Source organism: Miniopterus natalensis, chromosome X (assembly GCF_054644295.1).
Source record: "Miniopterus natalensis isolate mMinNat1 chromosome X, mMinNat1.hap1, whole genome shotgun sequence".
Lineage (NCBI taxonomy): Eukaryota > Metazoa > Chordata > Mammalia > Chiroptera > Miniopteridae > Miniopterus > Miniopterus natalensis.
The window spans coordinates 23,249,836-23,268,958 of record NC_142103.1 but is presented as its reverse complement, the minus strand read 5'-3'; the positions used below and the strand labels follow the sequence as shown (position 1 = coordinate 23,268,958).

Here is a 19,123-nt window from a genome sequence, read left to right as displayed (position 1 = left end):
CTAGTTCTGTTTCACCTTTTACCAACATTGCTCTTTCCAGTTTGTAAACATCTCCCACAAATGAGGAATAGTTTCTAAGTGACTGGCTCATGGCTTGAGATCCCACACAGTGAAGTACATCTTTAGCCTCTACACTACTCCCAAACCCCAGAAATGTTTAGACACTGAACAGAATTACCCAACTGTGTCTTAGAGGACAATCTGTTCTTCTCATGACTTCTAATGAGGTAATATGCACATTACACAACGAACTTGGTAAAGGGTGGTGGCAACATACAAAAAGAATAAGCCACAGTTCCTGACTTGTAAATTCAAGTCAGGGAGACTTCTTTACCTGGAGTGACTACAGCATAGTTCTATAAATGGGAGTTCAGTGGGCACGCTTTCAGAAGGCAGTATTTGCAAGGTGGTTAAAAGCATGAGTTTGGGCATGAAATAGACCTGGATCAAATCCTGGCTCTACAGCTTATAAGCCATGTAGCATTAGCCAACTTATCCTTTCCTAGCCTCAGTTTGCTCATCTGCAGAATGGAGATAATAATAGTTCATAATTCATAGGGTTGTTGTGAAGATTATATGAGTCAATTCTTTTCAGAGTCACTGCTTTATAAAAGTTAGTGATTATTATTTTTCCCCTCATTCTCTCCCACTTATAAGACCCATATATTTCACCTATTGTGCTAATACAGGAAATTCTGCAGGGAGCCACGCCTAGGAAAGCTGGGGGCTAACAGAATAAAACTTGGGACACTGGTGTGCCATAGGCCAAGAGAGGCAATAGTGATCAAGAGGACTGGGATGCCAGATTAGGCTAAAATTTCCCACACCATTATAAATACCAAACATTAAGAGGCCTACTTGGAGAGCTACAGGACATGATGGCAAAAAAAAAACACCCATGTGATTGAATCAGCTTGCTGGCCAGTTTCACCTCCCTCCTCCTCCCCATCACTCCCCACCCCTAACTTTGGCAAAGACCAATCTCAAGCAAACCCAGCCCAGAGACAGCAAGTGGTGACAGTAACCTTTAGCCAGAGTGAGCACAGAGCCAAGAAACCAGTGCAGCTCTCTCCAGGAAAGGCAATTCCCAGATGCACCCCTGGGAAGATGTAACATTTGTTCACCATGAATTCTGCAAGTTTACATAGTAAGGATTGACCTTTCCAACTTGCAACATTTTGAATAAACCTGAGTGGGAGGCTGAGTCATGAGTTTATTTCATAATCAATAATCCCATGGACAGATTTTTCCATTTTATTGCTCAATTTCTATCCCTAAGTCAATAATAACCCCAACTTTTGGTCCCCATGGTGGTGACTCCTAATCAACTTTGGGGTTTAGCATTCTTCATTCCAATGGGATCACACTGCCAAAATCAATGATGTCATTCAATAAGTGGAAAGCAGCTGTTTCTAGGCACTGGCCAGCATGTAAAGTAATGCTGTTGTCTGATAAAAAGAAGTTATGCCCAGAGGGCATGTAAAAAGCGTTAGTACTTTGGACTAATGGTCTCAAAATAAAATACCACACTAAAACCATATTTTACTCACATAATAGTTGTCTTCATATATTTGTCATAAGGCTAATTTGATGACTAAATAAACACAGGTAGAATACATATAACTCTTATGCTAACTTTGTCCCCCTGACCCCTCATGCATTTTTTATGTTCTTCTTCCTCCTCCTTTAAAACAAATAAGTTCTTATTTTTTTTAATTTAACATTTTATTATTGAAAATTTAACATTTTTTCATGATCAATCTAAGTTATTTATTTAAGCCATGTTCTGCCATAAGCAAAGAGATGGGAGATTAATATACTCTAGTCATCATTTGATACTAGGAAAGGTCTATTTAAGGTCCCATATACTTTTCTGGTCTATGTGCAGAGTAATGATCCAAACCAGTTCTGTGATTCCCACTGGGTAGTGGTCTAGGTTCTCTATTCATCTTCATAGCCAGTTGGGAGCAGATTCACAGAGGATTATGGAATAGAGTATGATTATATCTCCCCAGGAAAAGGGTTTGGACCTGCTGCGGAGATGGGGTTAGGCAACAAACTCAGGTCTCTCATGCTGTCTGTGGTACGACTTAAGAAAGACTTTAAGCATTCTTACTTTCATCCCGGGGAATGCAACAAAGTAGGTGAAGTCCTTCTATGTGCCAGCTGAGCCCTCCTTGCCATGGGCACTATTTGACATATGCTGCACAAGCTGTGGCCAGAACTGATCTAGCATTCCAGAAACCTGGGACCTAGCCACAGCTGCCATTTTTGACCAGGACCTCCACAATCCCCACATTTTATTACTGAAAAATTCAAACATATACAAAAGTTAGTATTACAAACTCCTGTGGACTCATTTCCCAGTTTTAACAATAATCATTTTACCATTCTGTTTGTACTCCTCCCTAAATTATAAAAAGGGGGTGGGGAGGAAAGGAGTATTGAAGATTAAAGCAATTCTCAGACGTTGTCATTTCACTCATAAATAAATTATGTATCTCTAGCAGATTAAAGTTTATTTTTCCAACATAATCACGCTTCCAGTTATAAGACAAAGTTCTGTGGATGTAGCTTGGTGACTACAGTTTACAATACTGCATTGTAAATTTGAAAGTTGCTAAGAGAGTAGAGCTTAAAAGTTCTTATAAGAAAAATGTTTTAACTATGTGAGGTGATAGATGTTAGCCAAATTAATTGTAATAATTATTGCACTATATATACATATGTCAAATTATTATGTTGTATACCTTAAACTAATACAGTACTATATGTCAATCATATCTCAATAAGACTGGAAAAAAACTCACAATACTACACCTAATAAAGTGAACAGTAATTTTCTAATATCGGTTAACATTTAGTCCAATTTTAATCTTCCGTGACTGACAAGCTCTGCACTGGAAGACATATTTGAAATGAGGAACTCGAGGTTCTATGTGGTGTGCTTTGTGCAAGGTTATAGAGCCAGTTAGAATTTTATGAAAGAGTTGTGACTAGGATCCAGTTCTCTCAATCCACTTTCCAGTGCTCCTCTTGCCTTCTCCATGGTTTTCGTTCCTTTCTATTCTCCACTAACTGCCTCTAATAGTCTTTCCTAACTTTCTCCATTTTCCATCTGACAGAACAGTCACCAGTTTCTATTTTAGGGTGAAAAAAAGTAACAATAAGAAATAAGATCATGATGTTAAAAATCATGATTGCTCTGTATGTCAACTGAAGATTTGGCAACAAATCAATGACAGAGATGATTACTAACTGGCTCAGATAACTTTAGCAACCTCTTTCTTGTTTATATATTAAAGCCAATGACATTCTAATGTCTCTGTCTGTACACGTTTGCTCTTCCTCTGAATGCATGGCTTTGGCGTTCGGACATTGCTAATACTTGCCCAAAATTACGCACTTCTCAAATCAATGGCACCCCTTGGTACATGCAAATAGGAAGAACATTGCAGGCAGCAGCCCAAATGTACTATAGAAGTACAGATAAGATGAACAGGTAAAGCTCTTAATAGCAGCTGCTCATTGGGGGTTGCTAGAGTGTTGACAGGTGGGCCTCAAAGGCCAAGACCCATGTTAGAGAATCTGTGAGATTATGAGTGGGCAGAATGTAGAGTGCCAGGTGTGTCTGGCAAAGGAGTTTGAATTTTTATACTAATTCTAAACAAGCAAACAAGGAAATAAACAAACCACCAAGCTAATCCATGATTAAGTAATTAGAAATATAAAAGTCCTATTAAATAAAGTTTCTATATATTTTCTTTGGACAAATATCTCCATGAAATGTTTCCAAGATTTCAGCTTTTAGCCTCATTGTGTTATTTAACCTAAAAGAAATGTAGCTGCTATATTGGCCTGAAACCAAACTTGGGCCAACTGCTTAGAAAGGAGATCTACCACACATGAACCCTTGAGCCAGGCTTTGGGGTGGGCTGCAGACTGGGTGATGACAGGTAGGATTTGAGTATTACTTAGGTCCTTAGATTTTTGATGGCAGCTGAAAATCATTGGTTATAGATACAGAAAGAGAAGGCATGCTGATTTCCTAAATGGTTAGAATATGAAAATTAGACAGTAATAACCCAAAGTTATGTTCAAATAACCTTGATGTCCTACAATGTTTCTCAGACAGGTCATTTCCCTTTGCCAGCAAAGTACTATTTAATATAGTCCTGTCTGATTATAATGTATAATTAGGGAGAAATAGGGTTTAAACAACTTAAGCCATTTACCCCAAATGGTTGTTAGTCTAGTTTTATTGGATTGAGAACTCAAATATCTTGATTCTTCATTTGTTCTACTACCTAATGACTAACCTCCCTCTGTCTTAGTTTTCTCATCTGTTAAATAACACGATGAGAGTTCCTCCTTTATAGAATTTATGTGAGGCTTCAATGAGTTCAAACATACAAGCACTCAGTAATATAAGTATTTGTTCACTTATTTATATATTTTCTTAACAAGTATTTGTTTATTACCTACCATGTATGTACACAGGAAGGAGCTAAGCACCCTGAGTAATACAACAGGGTAAAGACAGGCTCCTTCCTTCAAAAACTTATAATCTCATAGGGAAGACAAGACATACTTCATGATCTGTGACACAATCTATGTTAAATGAGAAAACAGACAAGATAAGCTATAAGAGATCAAGAAAAGATACAACTTCTAGCTAATTTTCCTCTTTTTTTTTTTTTTAAATATATCTTTATTGATTTCAGAGAGAGGAAAGGAGAGGGAGAGAGAGATAGAAACATCAAGATGAGAGAGTCATTGATCGAGCCCACAACCCGGGCATGTGCCCCAACCAGGAATCGAACCCTGATTGCCTGGATCCCAGGTCGATGCTCAACCACTGAGCCATGCCCAGCCAGGCCTTTGCTCTTCTTTAAAACACCTCAGGTTTCGCCTCTTCTAGGAAAACTTCCTTCCTTTGCACCTCTCTCCATTCCACTGCCAAGCCATTATACATGTTTCTCCTCTCTTCTTCCATAATACCCTAGGCACAATACTCTCATTCATGCTCCATGCTGTTCTAAATAGTTTATTTCTATCTCCTCTACTAGACTGTGAGTGTTTTAAGAGTAAAAACCATGGCTTATTCATCTTTGTATCCCTAGGATGTTGCACAATATCTGGCACACCGCAGATGGTTATCTCTGTTGAATAAATAAGAATTTGCTGTAATGAAAAGTTTAATGGAAAGGCGGCCATAAGGCTTAGGTTCTTGTCCTAGTCCTGCTACTAACCTGAAATCTCTGGGCTTTAGTTTCCTCATCTGTGATACATAAGAGTTGAATCAAATGACCTTCAAGAGTACTTCTTGCCCTGCCATTCTATAGCTATTTCTTCTTCCAGTGTCATGGGATATCTGAGAGCTGAACTATTACTGCATATCTCTTCACTACAATGAATTTACATTAAAAGTTGTAGTGGAAACTATTGGCCCTCAGGGACTGTTAACTTTTTTCCCAAAGTTCCTTGGATGAAAATAATCTCCTCATATTAGGTTAGCAGGAAGAGGAGATACTAGAAAAATAAACAGATGTAGGGTTGCTTGTGGTGTATATTTCTTTTGGGTTATGTAAAAACATATGGTTATTTGTAACAACAACAGCAACAAAAACAATGTGTATCTCAATATGACCTTAACTTCTTTCTCCTTTCTAGGAAGGCCTATGTCATTGCCTTTCCTCTCTGGGCAGCTTCAGCTCATAGTTATCATGTTTCACTTTTTATGAAAGAATTAACTGAGCACAGTCATCCTTCAGTATTTATGGGAGATTGGTTCCAGGACCCCCACAGATACCCAAATCCATGGATGCTCAAGTTCCTTATATAAATGGCATAGCATTTGCATATAACCTGCACACATCCTCCTGTATACTTTAAATAATCTCTAGATTACTTATAATCCCCAATAAAATGTGAATGCTATTTAAATAGTTGTCATACTGTATGGTTTAGAGAATAATGACAAGAAAAGAAAGTTCTGGACAGATGCAATCATTGTAGGCCTAACTATATAGTACATGTCAAAAACAAAGTAATATATGTTTTTGAATATTTTCAATCCACTGTTGGTTGAATCCACATATGCGGAACCCACAAAAATCATCCTGAACCAGGAATACCACAAACCTTCCTTTGTTCCTTCCCTTGTTCTCTGAAACTTTCCTTCCTTTCACATCCCTAATCAAAGCTCTGTGTCTCAGCTTCTCACATGCTTCAATGCTCTGGAATTCTCATCCCTGACCCTTTCTCCCTTAGCCCCATGAACTACCTTTCATCCATTCAATGCATTTACCCATCCATTCATCAGCATTCATCAAATACTTACTTTCTGTCAGGGCCAAGGGATGGATCAGAAGTTTCATAGAGAAGACATTGAGCTGGGTCTTGAAGAAGAATACAAGTATGCCGGGGATGTGGTGGGGGGAGCGAATAAGGAAACTATTTCTGGGCAGAGGAACAACATGTACAAAGTCAATGGGGCATAAAACTCATAACATATGTAGGGGTCCAGTAAGTAACTCAGGATGCCTAGGGCACAGAGAAACAGTGGGAAGTGATATCGGAAAAGTGAACAAAGGACAAATAATGAAGTGTCTTATATGCTGTGCTAAGGGGTTTGGATTTTATCCAACAGGCTACAGGGAGCCATTGAAAGCTTTTAGGCAAAAGGTTAAAAATTAGATTTACATTTAGAAATATCACTATGGCAGTAGCAGGATGGATGGTTTGGAAAGGAAGATAAGTGATAGGAAGAGGAATTGTCAGAACAGTATTGCAATATTGTAGGTGAACGAGACAGGGGCTTGAATCAAAGCCATGACAATGGTGATGAAAAGAAATGGACAGCTGGGCACATGAATGGGATATTTATTAAGAGGTAGGTGACAAGACTTAGTAACTGATTAAATGACAGAGGTAGGAGAAAAGGTTTCTGATTACATTGAGTGTTTGAATGGCAGTGCTGTTTATCAAAACAGGGACACAGCAGAAATCATGCTTGAAGGAAAAGTAATGGGCCATATTTTGGATGTGTTGGGTGCAAAAGTATCTTACTGAAATTCTGTTAGATAAACAGCACCTGAAAGAAAGATGAACACCTTCCAATTAGCTTAGTGAGAAATTGCATGATTCTGTACAGCTAATAAAATTGAAAATTAAGTTAATACCAATTACTTGATTTTTTTAGTCAGAAATCTACTGTATTTAGAAATCTTCATTAATTTCAAAAGCAATTTTATAAACCAAAACTTTTATAAAACTGGAATGCAAGAGAAAAAATACATTATCTTAACCTTATTAAGTTTCTTCTGTTGAGCTTTTTAGCTGAGTTGTATGAAATAAATACTCCAGCCTTTCAGTCTTCATTATAAAGCTGTTTTTTTTCCAGCAACTTAGAGCCAACTCAATTAGCTATGCTGATGAAAGGAAGAATAGCACAAGTAATTGAAAACCACAGACAATTCTAAGCTCCATGGGCAACTACTAGGAAAAAACGTGGCCTCCTGTAGTTCTTTGGAACCCTGAGTTAACCTCACTGGCAAATAAAAATGGTCAAGGGGTGAACTTCATGGAAAGTTTGTGTTGTAGAAAGTCTAAGATTGTAAGTGGGAGGTAAGAGAAAACAGTGGGAAGAAATAATAACATAATAACAATGAAGCATAAAATTAAGATAAGAAGACGATTCATTGTTATTATCACACAGCTGGGAGTTGGATTATTTGAAAGAGCCAGGGTGAAAAATGAAATATAATAATGAGTGAGTGAACAAGGAAAAAAGGACAGATCTACACATGACATTTTTGAGTTAGAACTACAGAGTCCTATGTTTTCACACAGCTCAAAATATCTCTAGAGAGATCTGAAACAAAGACAATTATTTATTTGTAATTTAGAGTAAAAATCTAAAATTTATATCTGATTTCTCTCTTTCCTTCACACCCTATACTCCCTACAGCATTGTGTCCTGATAGTTCTACCTACAAAATATGTCCTGAATCCATCCATTTCTCTCCATCTTCTCTGTTACCACCTTAGCCCAGGCCACTATCACCTCTTGCTTGGAATACTGCAGTAGCCTTCTAACTAGTCCCTCTGCTTCTACTCTAATCCCACTCCACAAACTATTTTCTACTCGGCAATAAACAGAATCTTTGCAAAATTCCACCCAGATTATGTAGTTCCCTTCTTTAAAGCCCTGCAATGCCTTCTCACTGTGGTTAGAAAGAACCCCAAATTCACTAAAATGGCCTAAAAAATCCATACTATCTGGTCTCTACCCATTTCTCTACCTTATCTCTCATCATTCTCTTCCTCATTTGCTCAACAGAAACCACATCATATGGTCTTTTTTTGTTCCTTAAATAAGCCAAGCTCTCAATAGCTTCAGCCCCCTGCAGTTGCCATTCTCTTTGCCTGAAACATTTTTCTTTACAAAGCATGTGGCTGACTCACTCACTTCTTTTTTTCTTCTTTTAAATTGTTTTACTATAATTTTGAAATTAGTAAGAAAGTATCGTTTCTTACATATTCATGAAACAATTTTTATCTTTTTAAAAATGAGCTATGATTCACATACAATAAAATTCACCCATTTTAAAATGGACAATTCCATGGTTTATAGTATATTCTATGGATGAAAATAGGGGTTCTATGGAAAGTAACCTCACAGGGTGATCTGATTATAAGTTCTTAACTGGGCAGGTCATGGTGGGTACTCAAGCTCCAGGCCTGCAATTTTGTTAGTGAAACATTTTACACCAGCGCTGTTCATTGTTCTTTGTGCATCTTGGTTAACACATCTTTGAAATATTACAAGTAAAACCCCTCAAAGGGGTTATTAATCTTTAAGAGAGCACATAATCTTGTTAACTATTCTGTAATCTAATCCCCACCTTGCCTTCTCCAATCTTCTTTATGTCCCCTCCTTAATTTCAAATGCATAAAAGAAGATGCAAAACTGTTATTCTCCAGAGCATTTAAGATCTTGCTTCCTGGCATATGTCATCAGGTTGACTCAAATAAACTTTTATAAAAATTCTTTACAGGTTTGGACATTTATTACATCAACAATTCACTACCTAATTTTATATCATTTTCACTACCCCAAAAAGAAACTCAGTACCCTTTAGCTATTACCCCCTACCTGCCATCTCCTCCTCAGCCCTAAACAACCACTAAGTTATTGTCTCCATAAATTTGCCTATTCTAGAAATTTTATATAAGCAGAATCATACAAATTGTGGCCTTTGTGACTGACTTCTTTCAATTAACATAATGGTTTTGAAGTTCATTCCGTTATAGGAGTGTTTCAATCTTTTTTATGGTAGAATATTATTCCATTATATCGATATACCACCTTTTGTTTATCCATTCATCAGTTGATGGACATTTAGCCTGTTTCCACTGCAGAGGTTCAAAACAAGTCTCCCCAGAATGTCACTTTGGCATGTGCACTACTTTGAGCTAAAGACAATCAGGGCCAAAAGACGCAAGAAAATATATTTTTTTAATCTCCCCCTTAACACATTGTATGCAGGAAACGTATTTATACGTTTTACGTTGACTGGTAGTAGAGCGCGCGATAAAAACTACCCTCAAACAATGTGTCAACTGCCTAAAAGAATTTAGACAGAGAGCCTGGTCTAGGAAGAAAACTATCACCAAAGATCACTACATAGAATATGTGTTCGGTGTGGTAGGTTGTGGAGGACCGGCAGGACCTAGAAATAAAATTCTGTCCCATTGTCTCTGCATAGCATGGCAAACATTTGTTTATCAAACATTTGTTTTTCTAATCTCATAAATTGTCTTCCTTCCCTTTGAAGTACCAGAATCCTACCCCCTTCTCCTTAGCTCAGGGTGGCATATAAGCCTCAATTGCCTGATAACCTATGGGTTTCAAATGCTTATGAGGCCCCTGTACATAGGTAATTAAATTTATTTTCTTCTTTTTAAATTGTCTTATGCTAATTGGACTATTAGATCAGCCAAAGATACTAGAAGGGTAGAAGAAAAAATTTTCCACTCCAACACCCCTTTTTGTGAATAATGCTGCTGTGAACATCCATGTACGAGTTTTTGTGTGGACATAAGTTTTTATTTCTCTCTGGTATATATGTAAAAGTTACATTGCTTAGTCATATAGTAACTCTATGTTTTTGTCAATGGACTCACTTCTATTCAGGACACTGATCAAATGTGACCTCCTTTGAGAAAGCTTTCCTGACAACTCCATCCAAAATAATCACACCACCATTGCCTTTCTACATTGCCTTTACCTTATTTTGTTTTCTACACAGCCCTTACCACTGTCTAAAGTCATGCTTATTTTATTAGTTTACTTTTTTTGCCTCTGTGTCTCCCCACTAGACTATCAACTCTGCAAGGACAGGGACTTTGTGGGTCTTGCTCACTGCTATCCTCTCAGCACCTAGGACAATTATCAGCATACAATATGAACTCAATTATTTGTTGACTACATGCATGAATCTATGGCAGAAATGTTTGTTCTTTTTCTTCCCACTGTAGGGCCTATCCACAAATCTACTACTATTTTAGTGCTTTTCTATTCCCTTAGTTGCTCTTTGGGAAAAGTAAAAACTCACAGATTTAAATTATGAAAAGAAGTGGCTATAGCCAAGAATGTATGAATCATTTGACTTAGATTTGCACCTCCTACACCACCCTCTGACCATCCATCCCAGGAGTTACAGAAACAAAGCCAAATGCCTTTAGTGGCAATTCCATGAGACTGAAATAGACAGGGATGTTGAAAGAAAGAATACTAGTGAGTTTTCTAGTGAGAAGTGAAATGCTCAGCATTGCAGAGCTATAAGTTGAGGAGTTATCTTTGAAAAATGAGGTACTCTAAAAAATAACTTGACTTTCCATCTTTAGATAAAATTTATATTTTATAATATTTGCATGATTCTAAACTAAAAAATTCTTCTAAGAAGAGCAGTATAAGTCCATTATGTATTTATCTGGGAAATGACAGATAAATTGTGTGATAATCTTGTTTGATCTTGATAATCACTTATTTGCATAAAACAAATGATACAAGTGTTGAGAAGAAGGGGAGGGGGATATTATCTGAGGTTTTATTATTTCTTAGGTCTTTTTTTTCTTAATTTTATTTTTGTTTAAAATATTATAGATGTTCCTTTTTCTCCCCAATGACCTGTTCCACCCCATCCCTTCCTCCTCCCCACCATTGTCCATGTCCTTGGATTGTGCATATATGCATATAAATTCTTTGTTTACTCTCTCCCTCTCCACCCACCCGCCCTCCTCCATCCCTCTGACATTCGTCAGTCTCATCTATGCTTCCATGTCATTGAATCTATTCTGTTCATCAGTTTATTAAGTTCTTTAGATTCCACATATAAGCGAGATCATGTGATGTTTGTCTTTTGCTGCTTGGCTTATTTCACTTAGCTTAATATTCTCCAGGTCCATCCATACTGTCCCAAAGGGTACGAGATTCTTCTTCTTTACAGCTGCGTAGTATTCCATGGTGTAAATGTCCCACAGCTTTTTGATCCACTCATCTACTGATGGGCACTTGGGCTGTTTCCAGATCTTAGCTATTATAAACTGTGCTGCTATGAACACCGGGGTACATATATTCTTTCTGATTAATGCTTCAAGATTCTTAGGATACATTCCTAGCAGTGGAATCACTGGGTCAAAAGGCAGCTCTTTTCACTGATACATCTAGGGCAAGAGAAACAAAAGAAAAAATAAACATATGGGACTACATCCAACTAAAAAGCTTCTGCACAGCAAAAGAAAACAGCCTCAAAATACAAAGGCACCCCATGGTCTGGGAAAACATATTTGCCAAGGATGTATCTGATAAGGGGCTAATTTCCAAAGTGTACAAAGAACTCATATTACTCAGCAAGAGGAAGACAAACAACCCAATTAAGAAATGGGCAAAGGACTTGAATAGACACTTCTCCAAGGTGGTGTAGGAGGACATACGGATGGCCAAGAGAAACATGAAAAAATGCTGAATGTCGCTAATCATCAGAGAGATGCAAATTAAAACCACAATAAGGTATCACTTCACACCTGTCAGAATGGCTACCATGAACAAATCAACAAACAACATGTGCTGGTGAGGGTGTGGAGAAAGGGGAACCCTAGTACACTGCAGACTGGTGGGAATGCAGACTGGTGCAACCACTATGGAAAACAGTATGGAGGTTTCTCTTAGGTCTTAATAGAAAAATGAGATCAAGATTTGTATGAGAAATGTTTTCCTAACTTGCTTCAATTTACCTTCATATGCCCTTGTTTGAGGGTGGAGGTTTAAAAAATATCAAGATGCAGAATTGAATAGGAAAATTTCAAGATGATAACTCAACATTTCAGAAAAAAACAGAGTTGCCTGTGTAACATTTTCATATGCATACTAATATCCTCCTGCACAACTTTACATTTCAGAAATGTTTGAAATTGCTCATTGAATATGTTTAAGCCTTGAACAGCAATTTTGGGTATAGCCTTTGATGAAGAGTAGGGGCCTGAAAGGGGGAGTAGGAGCTGTTCTCTAAAGAATTCTTCAAGTTGAGTGATTTCTATAAATCTAATCACATATTCAAGTTTCAAGTAGATAGTCCCAAAGAACAGAAGACAAGTAATGGCAGATATAAAAGCAGATAAATATCTCACAGCCATTTCTTTTCTAATATATTCCTAGTGACTATAATAATACATAAAGCAGTATGGAGCAAAACCAATTAAAGAGGACATAGTTAGATCATCATTTATATGAAAATTTAAAAGATGCAAAAACTACTAGATGTTGTTTATGGATGCATGTGTGTTTAGTAAATGTGCAAAAACTTGCATGGGGATGAAAATCTGTACATTCAGGATCTCTGCAAACAGGAGGATAAGATTGGGAGAATAGACAAAAGCTACATTTGTATCTATCAGGTTTTTTGGGGTAAATGTTATTGAAATGTAACAAAATTAAAAAAAAAAAAAAGAGCACAAAATAGAAGAGTACGGTTCAATAAATGCTCATAGTGTGAGCATACCTGTATAGCCAGTACTACATCTGTAGTTTTGATTCTTAAGCTGTGTGATAGGTATGTGAATATTGGTCATAGTATTTATATTTTTCATATGCTGGAAATATTTAATTTAAAGATATTTAAAGAAAACTCCACAAGGGCCTCAAGTAGTTAGACTATGAATCCTTTAAATTCCCTATCAGTTGTAAAAGTCTATGAAAATCCAATCAAAAACAGGATCTTAGGACAGAATGAGTAAAAAACTATAATTACCATAAGTTGTATCATTTGTCATTTTATGTCATTGTAATACATACTATAATATCAAAATGTAAAGAATTGTAGTAACTTGGAGCCAATGGAAGGGAATTTAATGTATGAGGGTGGGAGGGGGAGTCAATCCTGCCCTTTTCTTTCCACGACTACCTCTCAGCTCAACCCTGAATTTCAACATAGCTGATAGGAGCCTATGTTGTCTGTTGCCAGAGAATCCTTTCTCTGACACTGTCAGGACTGCCACACAGTGAAAAGGAACTTGGGTTCATGGTTGTTTCAGCATGGGTGCTATCGATGCTGCCCTCTGCTGGCAGAAGACTCAACCTGTATTGACCACTTGCTGCATTCTTTTTCTGCTATTAATCTAGGCCACCCCCAATTTATAAACACAGTGTGCAAGTTGAAATCCATTGTTTATAGCTTGCCTGCATTTTCCTATAAACACAAGCACTGTTTCACATAGTAGTTAAACCCCCAGGGTCATCCCTCCAAATCCATAAAGTAATCAAACTTTACCCATGTTTCTGTGGAAAATGTTTTCAATTAAGATCAAGTGTTCACCAAGTATCTCCTATGTACAAGGCACTGCAGGGCTACCAACATGATTCAGACAGAGTCCTTGCCTCTGAGAAAGTCATTTGTCTTGTAAGGGGAGATAAGACATTAGCATGAGTGACTACAAAAGGCAGACTATTTGAAGTGCCAGTTGGAGTGGTACACATGGAGAACAAGTGAAGATCAAGAAGATACCACATTTGGGAAGGAGAAGTCATGGAAGGCTTTAAGAAAGTGGAAATTGACATGAATGATGAAAGTGAAAGGGGTGGGGTGTTTCAAGGAGAAGGAACAACAGAAACAAAGGATGGAAATTGGAAAACATGAGATGTGGCTGAGAAATGGCAAATATCCTTCCTGTTGAGCCAGAGTATTAGGGAAGAATCCAAATATGTAACTTGAAGATCTCAGGCTATCTTTGGGAGCAGGAACAAAGACAAATTCTTCCTCCCACCCCCTGTTTGGACAATGACTCCTCTAGTTCAAGTAAGGCACACTGAGAGGGTTAAGGTGGGCAGTCCAGTAGATTGAAGGTTGCAAGTTTTTGGGAAAAGGATTCTGGGATATAGAATAGGCTTGTGGATTTGGAGGAGAAGCTCTGGATTAGGGCTGAGAAATGAGTAAGAGATAGGGAACGGAGCTTGGAGCTGCCTCCACTTCCCCCCATTGTGCCTCTCTTCTCCTTTCTTCTCTCATTCACCTCTGGCCAGCTCAAGAGACTGATACTGAAACAGTAAGAGGATTAGGTGGGGAAACTTCAGTTGTCAATTGAGACTGACACTGACATTTATTGTTGGGAAGGATTGGGTGGTCTTGGTGGTGGGGGTGGAGTGGTGGAGAGTTGAGAGTGGCTGTGGAAGGCAGTGGTTGAAAGTGATTTTTCCTTCATTCCTCTTCACCTTCTGGAAGTTGGTCTTTGTCACTGCTCACCCTGGGCCTGCCAGGAGGGAGAAATGGAGAAAGAAGTGGATATCCTCCAGTCATGCAGCTAGGGTAGCAGTTCCTAGGTGGCAGTGGTATGTAGTTAGTCCTACATACATCAAAGAAGCTCCCAGCCTCTTTCTTTTACTTAAATATAGAGGAAAATTTATTGCTAAGTTGGGAACATTCCTTTGTAGCAGAAGAGAGCACTCTACCATCACCAGAGAGGCCAAGGAAGCATGAATTTCAAACTCAATTTGGTAACAGTAATGATAACAATAAAATAGCCAATATATTTTTAGGAACTACTATGCGGCAGACACCTAATGTTTCTTTATCTTCTTTAATCCTCACAGTACAAGCAGTATAAATGGAAGCCCCGAGGTAAAATCAACCTGAGTTTAAAATCTTAGCCCTGTTGAGAGAAGTTTCACCTGAGAACTCCTGCTCTCAGGCTTTGGGCTTGCTTTTGCTAGTTCCTGCAATCAAAAAGTTTACATTCAGAAGAAAATAATCCAGGAAAAGGAAGAACAAGCAGATCAAGATGTGTAGCTCTGTGGTGTGGCTGCTAAGGTATGGTTTTTGACAGATTGTTGAATCAGGGAAGACTATTCTTCAAAAGAGATCTTACAAGCGTTAATGCCCAAGTGTTATGAGGAGGAACTGGACTTTAGGGCCATGTTGATAGATGAGGTGGTGCTGACAATTTAGCAAGGAAACATGGGTCTGTGGATCAATGGAGAACTAATTCCTGCCTACAACCAAGTGGTGGTAATGAGAGTACCATTCCTTGGGTGCAAAGTGATAGTGACATCACTGTTTTGCACCATCTAGAGAAGACAGGATGCCGATTGATGAACTGACCTCAAGCCATCCTGAACTGTGTTAATAAGTTCTGGACATTTCAAGGGTTGGTTGGCCATGGTGTTCCTCTCCCAGATACTTTCTCTTATGGTGGTCATGAAAATTTTTCTAAAATGATTGATGAAGCAGAAGTACTAGAGTTCCCAACAGTAGTAAAGAATATATGCGGTCAGGAAGTGCCCTCAGCCCCCCAGGTCTGTCTCTTGCTTCAACAGTGTTTGGACAGAATAGACCCAGGGGTGCCCCTTCTTCCAGCCTCTGACTACCCTCCAACCTCTTTTCCAGTCACCACCATCAGAACCACCTCAGCCATCCTCAGCCTCCAAGACCAGCCAACACTGTTGTGTTTTTGTTTTGTTTTGTTTTGTTTTGTTTTGTTTTTTACCTGAACTCCTTATTGCTGACCAACCATGAGCTCCCAAATTCATCAGAATTATTCCACCGAGGTAAAGGCTGCCATCAATCGCCTGGCCAACCTACATCTGCAGGCCTCCTACACCTACCTCTCTCTGGACTTCTGTTTCTACTGCAAGGATGTGGCTCTGGAGGCCGTGGGCCACTTCTTCTATGAGTTGGTGGAGAAGTGTGAGGGCCCTGAGCATCTCTTAAAGATACAAAACCAGCTTGGTGGCTGCATTCTCTTACAGGATGGGCTGAAGCCTCTCTAGGATGAGTGGGACAAAACTCAGGATGCCATGGAAGCTGCCACGGACTTGGAGAGGAACCTGACCCAGGCCATTTGGATCTGCAGGCCCTGGGTTCTGCCCACCCAGACCCTCATCTCTGTGACTCCTGGAGAACTGCTCCTGGATGAAGAGGTAAAATTCATCAAGAAGATGGGCAACCACCTGACTAACCTCCGCAGGCTGACCAGCCCCCAGGTTGGGCTAGGCGAGTATCAGTTTGAAAGCCTCACCCTCAAACATGACTAGGGGCCTTTGGAGCCCAGAGGCCTTTGAGGGGCCCCTCTGCATTCCCCTGGTGTCTGGCTTTTGCCTGAGCCTCTCCCTGAAACCACTAGCCATTCTTTTAACCACCCTGGAGCTCTCTTACATGCATTGGACCAAACGGAAACAAAATTCTTTGCTGGAAAAAAAGAAGAATAATACATGGGGTCATAAAGGCAAAACTGTTTTCTTGGCTTGAGATAAGCACCATTTGGCTGATCTATGCCATCTTATTAGCCATGAAGCTCCATTCTTGTTTCAGAAGTATGTTAAAGAGTCTCATAGAAGGGGTGTACATGTCATTGTGTGGGAGGCAGTGTGGTTGGCACCATATTATGTTGTTCATCAGCTGGTAAGATGCAAAGTAACTGCTCACTAGGGGTATGGGGATGATGTGCAAACTGAATGAACAAGGGAAGCAGCTAGTTATCCAGATGTCTAATATCCTGGGGATGAATGTGTGTGGCACTGACCTGTTGATGAAACATAACAGCTCCTTCTTTGTCTGCGAGGCCAATGCAAATGTAGGTTTCATCACCTTTGATAAAGCTTGTAATCTAGATATAGCTGGTATCATAGCAGACTATGCCACTTCCCTTCTGCCCCGTGGCCAGCTCATCAGGCATATATCCCTGTTGTTTGTGGTGTCATATGTTCCTGCTCTCTGTGGTGTCCCCAGCAGGTGAGACTAGTGAGCCAGAGCTGAGTCCCACAGCCAACACTGCTGCCAACATGAGTGGAAGTTCCAGCTCTGTCAAGAGCAACCCTGAAAGTACCAAGCTCCCAGGGGTTCTATTTAACATGAACCACTAGATAGCCAATGAAATTGAACAGTGACTCCACTGGTAAATAATTAATTACAAATAATTAATTATATAATATTACAAATAATAATGAATAATAACAAAACCCTTGTAAAATTTGCTTTCGTTTTCTTCTTTGTTTTTTCTTTCTTTTTTTTTTTTAACTAACTTGCAATGCTGTTCATGGAAGATGCTCAGGAAGATGAGAAAATGTTGAGTAGGATTAGTTAAGAATGAAGAGGGAGGTAGAGGAGACCTCAGCTATTAAGATCTTACTGACTTTCAGCCCTTGCCGGGTAGCTCAGTTGGTTAGAGCATTGTCCTGTTATGCTAAGGTTGTGGGTTCGATCCCCAGTCATGGCATATACAAGAATCAACCAAGGAATGCATAAATAAGTGAAACAACAAATCAATCTTTCTCTCTCTCTTTCTCTCTCTCAAATCAATAAAACCCACACACAAAGATCTTTCTGATTTTCATTTACCAATTATACAGATAGGCGGAAGAGGTGAGATGCAGAAAAATGTAAGGCTCTCGTAGTTACTCAAAATTGTTTGTGCTTTCAGGCCATGAAGAACATACACTTTTTTTTTCATGATCCCTTGCTTTTGTTTTTGTACAGATGGTATAAATTTCAGAGTAGCATAACTTCACATTGTGGTGCGAAATTTTATAATGGGTAAAGAAAACATCTACCTAAATTATAAGAACTTTTTATACAAGTCTGAAAATTCTGCCTTTACTGTATTAACTACCAGCTTTAAATTAATAGTTTATAAAATCTTGAGGGGCTTTTATTGGGATTTATTATTTCTGTTTCTAGTTTTTCCCTTATTTTGGGTGGGAAGGCAACATAAATATAACCCAATAAAGGTTTTTTTAATGACAAAAAAAGAGATGTAAACCCTGTTACTTAGTAGCTCAAGCACAGTGCTTGACAGAGAGTAAGAACTCAATAAATAAGAAATAAGAAATAAATTGTCCAATCAATTAATATTAATGATTAATATTAATTAATATCACGATGTATTATGTGTACACACACAATCCTGTGAAGCAGGTGCACTTATTATTTTTATCTTATAAATGTGGAAATTGAGGCCCCCTAAAGAATTTGTACAAGTTTACACAACTACTTAGTGGAAGAACCTGAATTTAAAACCAGTTGTCAGTACAGAGTTTTTGTTAGAGATGATGAAAAAATTCTGGAAATGATTGCACAACATTGCAAATATGCCTAATGCCACTGAATGGTATATTTTGCAAGGTGTACAAAATAAAAACAACCCAGTTGTCAGAAGCTTGAATCTTAACCACTGTGTTATATATACTGCCTCTCATTGAACATTAATTGAGTTTCTATTGTTCAAAATACTCTTCAATGTCTTAGAACAATGACTAGATTTGCAGTAAAAAATTCTATTCAAATACCACTTCTGCTTCTTACATATCACGTTATCAGTGAGTGACTAAGACTTGTCTGGGTATTCTTGGGTGGAAAGAGGAACCAAGTTCCATGCAAGCCCCTCTCCAAGGGTTCCCACCAGCTGCAGACACACAGGTCCTGGTTACATTGCTGACTGACCTTGGGGAGAGGAGACCCCAGGCAGCTGTGAATTCTTGACAAGGAGGGCAATTAAGGTTTGAGGCAGTTTAAGGTTTGAGCCAAGAATGGTCTTGGTTATTCTTTTTACCAATGTGAAATGCCACAAC

The 19,123-nt window shown here is 38.6% G+C and overlaps 3 pseudogenes; 2 read left to right on the top strand and 1 right to left on the bottom strand.

Annotated features, from left to right (window-relative positions):
- Positions 1-1,941: 1,941 nt before the first annotated feature.
- Positions 1,942-2,269, bottom strand: LOC107526236 (cytochrome c oxidase subunit 6A1, mitochondrial pseudogene; annotated as a pseudogene).
- A 12,073-nt stretch (positions 2,270-14,342) lies between these two features.
- Positions 14,343-17,443, top strand: LOC107526195 (beta-citrylglutamate synthase B pseudogene; annotated as a pseudogene).
- On the top strand, positions 16,070-16,591 carry LOC107526225 (ferritin light chain-like; annotated as a pseudogene).
- Positions 17,444-19,123: the final 1,680 nt, after the last annotated feature.